Source organism: Tachypleus tridentatus, chromosome 13, assembly GCF_004210375.1.
Source record: "Tachypleus tridentatus isolate NWPU-2018 chromosome 13, ASM421037v1, whole genome shotgun sequence".
NCBI classification, from domain to species: domain Eukaryota; kingdom Metazoa; phylum Arthropoda; class Merostomata; order Xiphosura; family Limulidae; genus Tachypleus; species Tachypleus tridentatus.
In genome coordinates this window covers 271865634-271877258 of record NC_134837.1, presented here as the reverse complement: position 1 = coordinate 271877258, position 11625 = coordinate 271865634, and the positions used below count along the sequence as shown (strand labels likewise).

The following is an 11625-nucleotide window of genomic DNA, read 5'->3' as shown; positions in this document are numbered from 1 at the left end:
ACAGATAGCGACTAAAGGTCCTAAACGCCATGTCTTGCCACTCTTACAGGGAAGAGAAGCGACAAGCTATAGAGATCATTGTTTTCTTGAAGACTCCTTGTTCTGTTTATCAATTTTGTCTGATTTCTTTATTTTCCAGAATGTCTTCACTTAGTAAAGGCTTTTGCGATGCTTAATATCTTATTGTTGTTATCGAATCTCCTGTTTTACGTACTTATTTAAAAATTGTATTTCTTTCACTTGAATATAGTGAAGATTAAATAGGTACGAGGAAATTACGATGCCACGACAGCAGAATATTCATTATTCTGAAGTGTTTCCTGCTTCCAGGTGCAGCTGGTTCTTGTAAACGTTTTTGTTGAACAAGATTCTATGTTTTGGTAAAGTCATTTTCAACGAGAACAACGATATATAACCTTGAGAGACGACGTTAGTCGCCAAGAGTAGATGGTTTTTGAAAAGAGTGTTTTCAAAACAGATGAGACGTCTTCTGCACATTAGACGTTTTCCCACCGATGTGATATCCTACAACCCGCGACTGTTAACGTACTGTTAAAACAAGAGGGCCTTTACAAAATTATCATTTTAGGAGCTTGAAAGTCACCATGAAACTTTGTCTTATTGAACACCTTGAAGAAGTTGTGTGCGAGAACGAGACATCAGCCAGAGTGCGATCATCTAATTGGTCGCAAGATAAGAAATATGAAATATTTTTCGGAGGATCCATAAGCATATTGAAGGATTTAAAAGGCGTATTAAATCGCTTATTACGTTTTCGTGTAATAATTGTGATAAAAAATTAAAGTTATGAAATTCTTCTGTTCAGTTTCTGCTAGAAAGAGAAAAGAATGAGTAAATTAAATTGCACGTTTAAGGGCAATTGAGCGAGGTGTGAAAAGGTTGAATACTGTAGGCTCGAGGATGTCGTTTGAAGACACGTTAGCACATTATCAAATTACTTTTGGCTTTGGTAGACAAGGAAGAGTGTTATTTTATTTACGGTTATATGTAAAGCTGTCATTATATTTGTGTTTGTATAGTTTGCGAAATGAGATATTTTGAAACGTTGATGATTAATTTTGAAAACAGTAAAAAGGAAAAAAACAGGAAGTGACGTGCTTGTGGTGTAGTGGTTATCACATCCGCTTAACACGCGGAAGGTCCCAGGTTCGATCCCTGGCAGGCACATATTTATTATTTAAATCGTTTGTTTCCTTTTAATTCAGTTGGTAAGAACGTGGAACGAAATTTTCATCATAAATTCAGTGTTAGAGCGTGAGACGGCTGTGAGATGTCACAGGATTTACACACTTTTTCCTATACTTGTAACCACCTTCCGAAATTCGTATAAATGTTGTTTAATAAACCGAAAAAGAATCGCTATTGGTTTTGGATATAATGCGTGCACGGCTGCGAAATTTCACGTTTTCAATAGGCCTTCGTGTAATCGTATAACGTTCGACGAAGAATCTGACCAGCAATTTAGAACTCCTGTTCCATGGAAAGGGTTCATGAGTTTTTTTTTTCTATTTCAAATGCGTGAAGAGTGTGAAACGTCGATTCACGCGACCTTATTTTAAGTTTAGGTAACGTACCTTCTTAGTTGTACAGGTAATGTTTAAAGATCACGACTCCGTCAGTGTTTGTTGAGAACAACTATTCAAGCTGTGACAGCTAATCAACCTATATGTTTCGTTCTTTAACCTTTTGTTTTAAATAGCGGTTAGAACTATTGCATGGATATGCGAGTTATCATCTGCAACTTACTAGTGACGGAAAAGAGTTAAGGCAATTCTTCAAAATCGTTCACCACCGACTGTTTGATGTACTTTATTTTACCGATCGGTGGAATTGGCGATAATATCGTAACTTCCCTACGTCTGACAATGCATACATGTTATTTGATTGAATTGGAAATAAACGAACCACAGATAGCGACTCAAAGGTCCTAAATGCCATGTCTTGACACTCTTACAGGGAAGAGAAGCGACAAGCTATAGAGATCATTGTTTTCTTGAAGACTCCTTGTTCTGTTTATCAATTTTTGTCTGATTTCTTTATTTTTCCAGAATGTCTTCACTTAGTAAAGGCTGTTTGCGATGCTTAATATCTTATTGTTGTTATCGAATCTCCTGTTTTACGTACTTATTTAAAAATTGTATTTCTTTCACTTGAATATAGTGAAGATTAAATAGGTACGAGGAAATTACGATGCCACGACAGCAGAATATTCATTATTCTGAAGTGTTTCCTGCTTCCAGGTGCAGCTGGTTCTTGTAAACGTTTTTGTTGAACAAGATTCTATGTTTTGGTAAAGTCATTTTCAACGAGAACAACGATATATAACCTTGAGAGACGACGTTAGTCGCCAAGAGTAGATGGTTTTTGAAGAGAGTGTTTTCAAAACAGATGAGACCTCTTCTGCACATTAGACGTTTTCCCACCGATGTGATATCCTACAACCCGCGACTGTCAACGTACTGTTAAAACAAGAGGGCCTTTACAAAATTATCATTTTAGGAGCTTGAAAGTCACCATGAAACTTTGTCGTATTGAACACCTTGAAGAAGTTGTGTGCGAGAACGAGACATCAGCCAGAGTGCGATCATCTAATTGGTCGCAAGATAAGAAATATGAAATATTTTTCGGAGGATCCATAAGCATATTGAAGGATTTAAAAGACGTATTAAATCGCTTATTACGTTTTCGTGTAATAATTGTGATAAAAAATTAAAGTTATGAAATTCTTCTGTTCAGTTTCTGCTAGAAAGAGAAAAGAATGAGTAAATTAAATTGCACGTTTAAGGGCAATTGAGCGAGGTGTGAAAACGTTGAATACTGTAGGCTCGAGGATGTCGTTTGAAGACACGTTAGCACATTATCAAATTACTTTTGGCTTTGGTAGACAAGGAAGAGTGTTATTTTATTTACGGTTATATGTAAAGCTGTCATTATATTTGTGTTTGTTTAGTTTGCGAAATGAGATATTTTGAAACGTTAATGATTAATTTTGAAAACAGTAAAAGGAAAAAAACAGGAAGTGACGTGCTTGTGGTGTAGTGGTTATCACATCCACTTAACACGCGGAAGGTCCCAGGTTCGATCCCTGGCATGCATATATTATTTATTGAAAGCGCCGGTTCTCGTCATCGAGTACAGACGTGTTTCGAGCTCTTATTGCCTTAGTGTAAATTTAACAGCTAAGCTTAGTGAGCGTAGTTAGTTTTTTTTGCCAGATTTTTTTTTTTCCTGTTGTTTGACGATGTCTTCATCAACCAAGAAGGTCATGGAAGTTATGCGTCGTACCGTTTTTGTGGAAACGACTAATTCAAGCCATGGGGACGTTATCCATTCTGTTATTTCTACGTTTGGTGCTGCTTCGGTCACTGCTGTAGTTCCTCGCCCGGGTGGATATGAGGTAACTTTTGTTCTTCCCGCCGATGTGGATCTGGCTATAGATGCTGGTCTAATTGTAAATGGTGTGCACTGTTCGGCTAATGGTGTCACTAAACGTACTATTACTGTGTCATTTATGGACGTCCCAGAATATATCGACGATGATATTATACTAAATAAACTTAAAGATTATGATTGTGAAGTGAAAAGCCCTATTGTGTGGAAGAGGGACCAGGGCATATACTTAGGTATACGCCATGTTCGTGTGTGTTTTAGTGAGAAGTGTATCTCTTTCCCGTACGTAGTGAAAGTTTTTGATCCTTTGGGCAAGGCGGTAATGTTAAAAGTGAAGCATGATCGCCAGTCAAAAGTATGTATTTATGTTTGGGGGCGGATCATCTATATCGCGATTGCCCCAGTTTATATGCCGACATTGTCATATGCAGGGACACGTCCGTCAACGTTGTCCCAAGCTTGTTGCTCCTCGAACTTCCTCTGGTAACGACGCTGAAGTGGCCACGCCTACTACTTCTCGTGACGCCGCTGAAGTAGACACGGCTGCTCCCTCTCGTGCAGTGCTTCATGATGTTGACACCATTTCTGTTTGTCCACGCGTTGATTCGGAGGTTCCCCTTTCAGAGGAGGCTGCAGCTACCCATCGGGTGGTGGACGATGTTTCTGCCCGACGATCGACGGTTTCTGGTGGGGCCAGGGAACGGGCTAGTAGTCACCCCCCTGCTGCAGGACGCAATTTTGATCGTCACTTCCCTACACTTCCGGTTAGTGGTGAGAGTATCGCCGGCGATGTGGAGGTGCCTCTTCCTCGTCGTTGGAGGTATGCTAGTGTGGTGGCAATGTCTCCTGGTGACACTTCTAAAAGGGCAGTGGACGAAAGCGGGTGTCGGACGTGCCAATACTACGGATATCTCGGGCGAAGGCGAAGGCGGTGTCGCAGCCTTAAATGTGTTTTTTGTGACAGTTTGTTTGTTTCAGTTCGTGTAAGACTGTCATTTATTGTTATTTGTACTTTGTGAATATTTGCTTAGATCTTTACATTTATTCTTGTTATTTTTGTGTTTGTGCCAGTTTCCTTTCAATTCTTGTACCTTTACTTTCTCTTTAGCATGGACATTTACAAAGGGTGGGAGTTTTGAATTGTAATGGGTTGCGTAATGTTAGTAAGCTGGCTTATTATCTGGATTACTTTGTTACTAATTTTGATGTTGTTTGTTTACAGGAAACGTTTTTTACTGATGATTTTCATGATGTCGTACTGAAATTTTGGCCAGGTGTAGCTTTTTTTTAATAATTCTTCTTCTGGCCGACAAGGGTTGCCATCTTGTTACAGCAGTTTTTGTGTGATAATGTTACATTCGTTTCTTCTGATGGGGTGGGTAGGGTTCTGACAGTCAAATTCAGTTTCGAGTCTTTGTCTTATCTGTTATCATCTGTGTACGCTCCTCGCGATATCTCCGAGCGACGGGAATTTTTCCAAAACTTGGAGTATTGTTTGGATGGTTGCACGGGATTGCTTGTTGTGGGAGATTTTAATTGTGTGGTGGATGTGGCACGCGATCGATTTCCGGTCCGTTTCTACCGTGACGCCAGCCGTTCGGCTTTTGTCCAGTTTCTTAATAGGTTTGATTTACTTGATGCGCATTCACTCATATCGCCGACTACACCTGGTTTCACATGGAAGCGTTTTGTTAATGGTGAGATGATGTCGTCTCGTATTGACAGGGTTTTGCTTTCTTCTACCTTGCAGGGGACTGTCCAACGTTTCCGTACGTTGTGGTTTCCTGCTACAGATCACGCTTTATTGGGCTTCGACCTTACTCTGCGGCCCGTTGTCAGAGGTCCTAATTTCTGGCACTTCAATAACCAGTTATTGAGGGATGCCGAATATGTCAAAGCCATTAAGCTGTTGATCGCCAGAAGTCGTAGTTGGTCAGTCTATGGGACTGATAAAATTAAGTGGTATGAACAATTGAAATGCGCGTTCCGTTTACTTACCGAGCGTTATTCGATTCTTCGTGCGCGGGCATCCCGTTCTCGCAAATGTCAGCTTGAGTCGTCCATCAATCGTGAGCTTCGAAAACTGTCCCGTTTCCCTGGTAGGTCTAAGGTCAAATTGTATGAACTTGAAGATGCATTGGAGACTTTGGATCACGATACCATAGAGGGAGCGAGGATTCGATCTCATATTCGTTGGTTTGAGGAGGGTGAGAGATCTACGTCTTACTTTCTTCGTATGGAAAAGGTTCGTCAAAGCAGAATTGAGTTTCGATCCATGCTCACTGATAGGGGGTGTGGAGGTGTCCGGTGTGGAAGATATCGCTGCTGTTTTACATCAGTATTATTCCGCACTGTACTCTATGGATATCGTTCTGCAGGCAGACATAGATTTCGTTATCTCATTTGTTGATCGAACTCTTTCCCGTGAACAAGCTCATATTTGTGATGCTCCATTCACGGTTCCGGAAGTTATCGCAGCTCTAGACAGTTTACCGCTGGGCAAATCTCCTGGTTTGGATGGTTTTACCTCCGAATTCTACAAATATTTTCTCTCTCTTTTTGTTGACGACTTTTTATCTGTCTTGTCTGAACTGTTCCACTCTCCACAGTTGCTCCGTACAATGTGTTCTGGGGTAATTGTTCCTATCCCGAAAGGCGGGGATCGACGGTTGGCGGCTAACAGCCGGCCTTTGATATTGCTTTGTACTGACTATAAGCTTTTGGCCAAAGTGCTGGCTCGTCGCCTTTCGTCTGTGATCTCCAGTTTAGTTTCAGATGACCAATCCGGGTGTATACCTGGACGGGACGTTGCTGATACTCCGTTAACACTCGTTTTGCTATTGCAATCTTTAGCACGTACCGGCCAGGGTGGAATCTTTTTGAAGCTCGATCAGATGCAAGCCTTTGATCGGGTGGCCTATGACTATCTATTTCAACTTCTTCTGCGTATGGGTTTTGGTTCTACTTTTGTTCACTGGGTTCGTCTTTGCTATACTTCTATTTCTAGTTGTGTAAAGTTTAATGGATTTCTCACTACTGATTTTGCTGTAACTCGGGGTATTCGTCAAGGATGCCCAATGTCTGCTCTACTTTACGTTCTCAGTGTCGAACCGTTACGAAATATGTTAGTCCATAATATACATATTACTGGTATTGGTGGTGATGTGTTACTCAACACGCCTTCACTTACTTATCAACATGCTGATGATACCACCTTAACCTTACGAGACGCCGAATCTTTGCCGCATGTGTTGGATGTCTGCCGAACTTTTGGCAAAGCTACTGGTGGGAAGATCAACTGGACCAAGAGTCAGGGTTTGTGGATTGGATGTTTGGCCTCTTCTGCAGACTTCGTCCTTGGTGAGTTGAGAATTTCCCAGGATCCTATTCGGATTTTGGGAATAGTTTTCCACTCTAATTTCGATGTCATGCTGCAAGATACGTGGCAGGGTGTATTGCGCAGGGTATCTCGTGTCTTGGTGTCGTGGCGATTTCGTTCTTTGTCGCTAAAGGGTAAATCTCTTGTGGTGAATTCCTTGGTGGCATCGGTGTTATGGTACCCGTTGAATATACTCCCGTTGCCAAGACAGTTTGAGGCTCGATTTCGCAAATGTATACTGGATTTTATTTGGCGGGGAGGTATACATAAAGTGGCATACGGTATTCTGATCCGGAGTTATGATTGTGGAGGTATCAACTTGGTTGATGTTAATACTCGTAAACTCGCATTCCGTTTGAAGTTGTTGCAGCGTTGTTTGGATGCTTCTTGTCCTTCCACCTTGCGACAACTTCTTTCTGGATTTTTTCTTGTTATGGTAATCTCTCTTTGGGCTTTCGGATTCTTCAATGCCGTATTTTGCCACGTTTTTGAAATCGTTACCTTTCTATATTCAGGAAATGTTTCATGCCTGGAAGGTTCTTCTTGGGGATAAAGGGATTGTCCCAGCTCCTCTTTCCCCACAAATTTTGATGAACCTTTGTTTTCAATCCGGCTATTGTTGATGTTCGCCACCGAACATTTCATTTTCCTGAATTTATTAACGCAGGTTTGGTTCAGGTCCGCCATTTATTGTACGAGGTGCTCCCTGCTTTTCTTCCGGTGGGGGCAGTGATTGAAATGTGTACGGACGCTGACCCGTTGGCCAATGCCCGCACAATTTTTCACATTTTCATATTATCAAGGAGGCGTTGCCTGTGGACTGGTTGTCGGTTTTGTCCACCCAGCCGGCTCCTCTTCCGTCGTCCACATGTGTTGTGGATTTATATTTTCTGGACCACTCCGATAATCGAGTTCATTTTCAGGGTTTATCTGTGAGGCAACTGGTGGGACATTTACAGTTTTCACTCGCTACTAATTTCCCTGCTCCATTCTACTGGGGATATTGTTCCTCCTGGAGACTGGAAACGCATTCGTAAAACGCTTATTCTTCTTTTGTGGGTTTTTATGTTTGTGATGTGGATTATTTACTGTGGTTGCGGGCGATTACCACTAATGTCAAGCTGATACATATGGACAGACATCCCACAGGGTTGTGCACTTTCTGTTCCCAGGCGCCGGAAACCATAGACCATCTGTTTTTCCAATGTCCTTTTGTACAGCCCTTGTGGTCATATGTATATAAATTATTGGCATTTTATTTTGGATGTCCCATATCAAACTGGGTATGGAGGAGATGCCTCTTAGTGGGATCTCATCCTTCGTTACCCAGGAGATGCTGGAACATATTCCGTTTGTTTACTAGTTTGGCACGTCAGGTTATATGTTCTGCTCGTTCAGTTTCTTTGGCACGAAATCGCGTCATTCATTTAATTTCCATGTTTAAAGTGCGTGTACGGAGACATATATATCTTCATTATCATAGATCTTTGTTACATAACTCATTAAATGTTTTTTATTCTGTGTATTCTTATGTTGGTAGCTTGGTAACCAAAGCTGCCCAAGGTTATTTCTTGTGTACGTTGTTAAGATAAGTTGTTATTTCATTATATTTTTGTTACCAATGAAAGATCCATTGATTTCTTGTTTGTTAATGTTCATTATAATGTTTGTTGGATTACCTGCTGTTCCAATTACCTCTTTTATTTCTTTTCCTTAATTTTATTAACTTTGTGGTAATTTTCAGCATGGTAATCTATAGAGTTATTGTTACATGCTAATTCATTAACTTGTGTTTTATTTGTTGTACTTCTGTGTATACCCCCTCGTTGAGGTGGGATAAATAAAGAGAAAAAAAAACAAAAAAAAAACATCCGCTTAACACGCGGAAGGTCCCAGGTTCGATCCCTGGCAGGCACATATTTATTATTTAAATCGTTTGTTTCCTTTTAATTCAGTTGGTAAGAACGTGGAACGAAATTTTCATCATAAATTCAGTGTTGGAGCGTGAGACGGCTGTGAGATGTCACAGGATTTACACACTTTTTTCCTATACTTGTAACCACCTTCCGAAATTCGTATAAATGTTGTTTAATAAACCGAAAAAGAATCGCTATTGCTTTTGGATATAATGCGTGCACGGCTGCGAAATTTCACGTTTTCAATAGGCCTTCGTCTAATCGTATAACGTTCGACGAAGAATCTGACCAGCAATTTAGAACTCCTGTTCCATGGAAAGGGTTCATGAGGTTTTTTTTCTATTTCAAATGCGTGAAGAGTGTGAAACGTCGATTCACGCGACCTTATTTTAAGTTTAGGTAACGTACCTTCTTAGTTGTACAGGTAATGTTTAAAGATCACGACTCCGTCAGTGTTTGTTGAGAACAACTATTCAAGCTGTGACAGCTAATCAACCTATATGTTTCGTTCTTTAACCTTTTGTTTTAAATAGCGGTTAGAACTATTGCATGGATATGCGAGTTATCATCTGCAACTTACTAGTGACGGAAAAGAGTTAAGGCAATTCTTCAAAATCGTTCACCACCGACTGTTTGATGTACTTTATTTTTACCGATCGGTGGAATTGGCGATAATATCGTAACTTCCCCTACGTCTGACAATGCATACATGTTATTTGATTGGAATTGGAAATAAACGAACCACAGATAGCGACTCAAAGGTCCTAAACGCCATGTCTTGCCACTCTTACAGGGAAGAGAAGCGACAAGCTATAGAGATCATTGTTTTCTTGAAGACTCCTTGTTCTGTTTATCAATTTTGTCTGATTTCTTTATTTTCCAGAATGTCTTCACTTAGTAAAGGCTCTTTGCGATGCTTAATATCTTATTGTTGTTATCGAATCTCCTGTTTTACGTACTTATTTAAAATTGTATTTCTTTCACATGAATATAGTGAAGATTAAATAGGTACGAGGAAATTACGATGCCACGACAGCAGAATATTCATTATTCTGAAGTGTTTCCTGCTTCCAGGTGCAGCTGGTTCTTGTAAACGTTTTTGTTGAACAAGATTCTATGTTTTGGTAAAGTCATTTTCAACGAGAACAACGATATATAACCTTGAGATACGACGTAAGTCGCCAAGAGTGGATGGTTTTTGAAGAGAGTGTTTTTAAAACAGATAAGACCTCTTCTGCACATAAGACGTTTTCCCACCAATGTGATATCCTACAACCCGCGACTGTCAACGTACTTTTAAAACAAGAGGGCCTTAAAAAATTATCATTTTAGGAGCTTGAAAGTCACCATGAAACTTTGTCGTATTGAACACCTTGAAGAAGTTGTGTGCGAGAACGAGACATCAGCCAGAGTGCGATCATCTAATTGGTCGCAAGATAAGAAAATGAAATATTTTTCGGAGGATCCATAAGCATATTGAAGGATTTAAAAGACGTATTAAATCGCTTATTACGTTTTCGTGTAATAATTGTGAAAAAAAATTAAAGTTATGAAATTCTTCTGTTCAGTTTCTGCTAGAAAGAGAAAAGAATGAGTAAATTAAATTGCACGTTTAAGGGCAATTGAGCGAGGTGTGAAAACGTTGAATACTGTAGGCTCGAGGATGTCGTTTGAAGACACGTTAGCACATTATCAAATTACTTTTGGCTTTGGTAGACAAGGAAGAGTGTTTTTTTATTTACGGTTATATGTAAAGCTGTCATTATATTTGTGTTTGTTTAGTTTGCGAAATGAGATATTTTGAAACGTTGATGATTAATTTTGAAAACAGTAAAAGGAAAAAAACAGGAAGTGACGTGCTTGTGGTGTAGTGGTTATCACATCCGCTTAACACGCGGAAGGTCCCAGGTTCGATCCCTGGCAGGCACATATTTATTATTTAAATCGTTTGTTTCCTTTTAATTCAGTTGGTAAGAACGTGGAACGAAATTTTCATCATAAATTCAGTGTTAGAGCGTGAGACGGCTGTGAGATGTCACAGGATTTACACACTTTTTCCTATACTTGTAACCACCTTCCGAAATTCGTATAAATGTTGTTTAATAAACCGAAAAAGAATCGCTATTGGTTTTGGATATAATGCGTGCACGGCTGCGAAATTTCACGTTTTCAATAGGCCTTCGTGTAATCGTATAACGTTCGACGAAGAATCTGACCAGCAATTTAGAACTCCTGTTCCATGGAAAGGGTTCATGAGGTTTTTTTTCTATTTCAAATGCGTGAAGAGTGTGAAACGTCGATTCACGCTACCTTATTTTAAGTTTAGGTAACGTACCTTCTTAGTTGTACAGGTAATGTTTAAAGATCACGACTCCGTCAGTGTTTGTTGAGAACAACTATTCAAGCTGTGACAGCTAATCAACCTATATGTTTCGTTCTTTAACCTTTTGTTTTAAATAGCGGTTAGAACTATTGCATGGATATGCGAGTTATCATCTGCAACTTACTAGTGACGGAAAAGAGTTAAGGCAATTCTTCAAAATCGTTCACCACCGACTGTTTGATGTACTTTATTTTTACCGATCGGTGGAATTGGCGATAATATCGTAACTTCCCTACGTCTGACAATGCATACATGTTATTTGATTGGAATTGGAAATAAACGAACCACAGATAGCGACTCAAAGGTCCTAAACGCCATGTCTTGCCACTCTTACAGGGAAGAGAAGCGACAAGCTATAGAGATCATTGTTTTCTTGAAGACTCCTTGTTCTGTTTATCAATTTTTGTCTGATTTCTTTATTTTTCCAGAATGTCTTCACTTAGTAAAGGCTGTTTGCGATGCTTAATATCTTATTGTTGTTATCGAATCTCCTGTTTTACGTACTTATTTAAAATTGTATTTCTTTCACTTGAATA

General features: G+C 39.8%; 2 non-coding genes across 2 annotated transcripts; both read left to right on the top strand.

Moving 5' to 3' along the window:
- Nucleotides 1-1115: 1115 nt before the first annotated feature.
- Nucleotides 1116-1188, top strand: TRNAV-AAC (transfer RNA valine (anticodon AAC)). Its single transcript has one exon. It is a non-coding gene; the product is annotated as a tRNA-Val (tRNA).
- Nucleotides 1189-10562: 9374 nt separating this feature from the next.
- On the top strand, nucleotides 10563-10635 carry TRNAV-AAC (transfer RNA valine (anticodon AAC)). Its single transcript has one exon. It is a non-coding gene; the product is annotated as a tRNA-Val (tRNA).
- The last annotated feature ends 990 nt before the right edge of the window (nucleotides 10636-11625 follow it).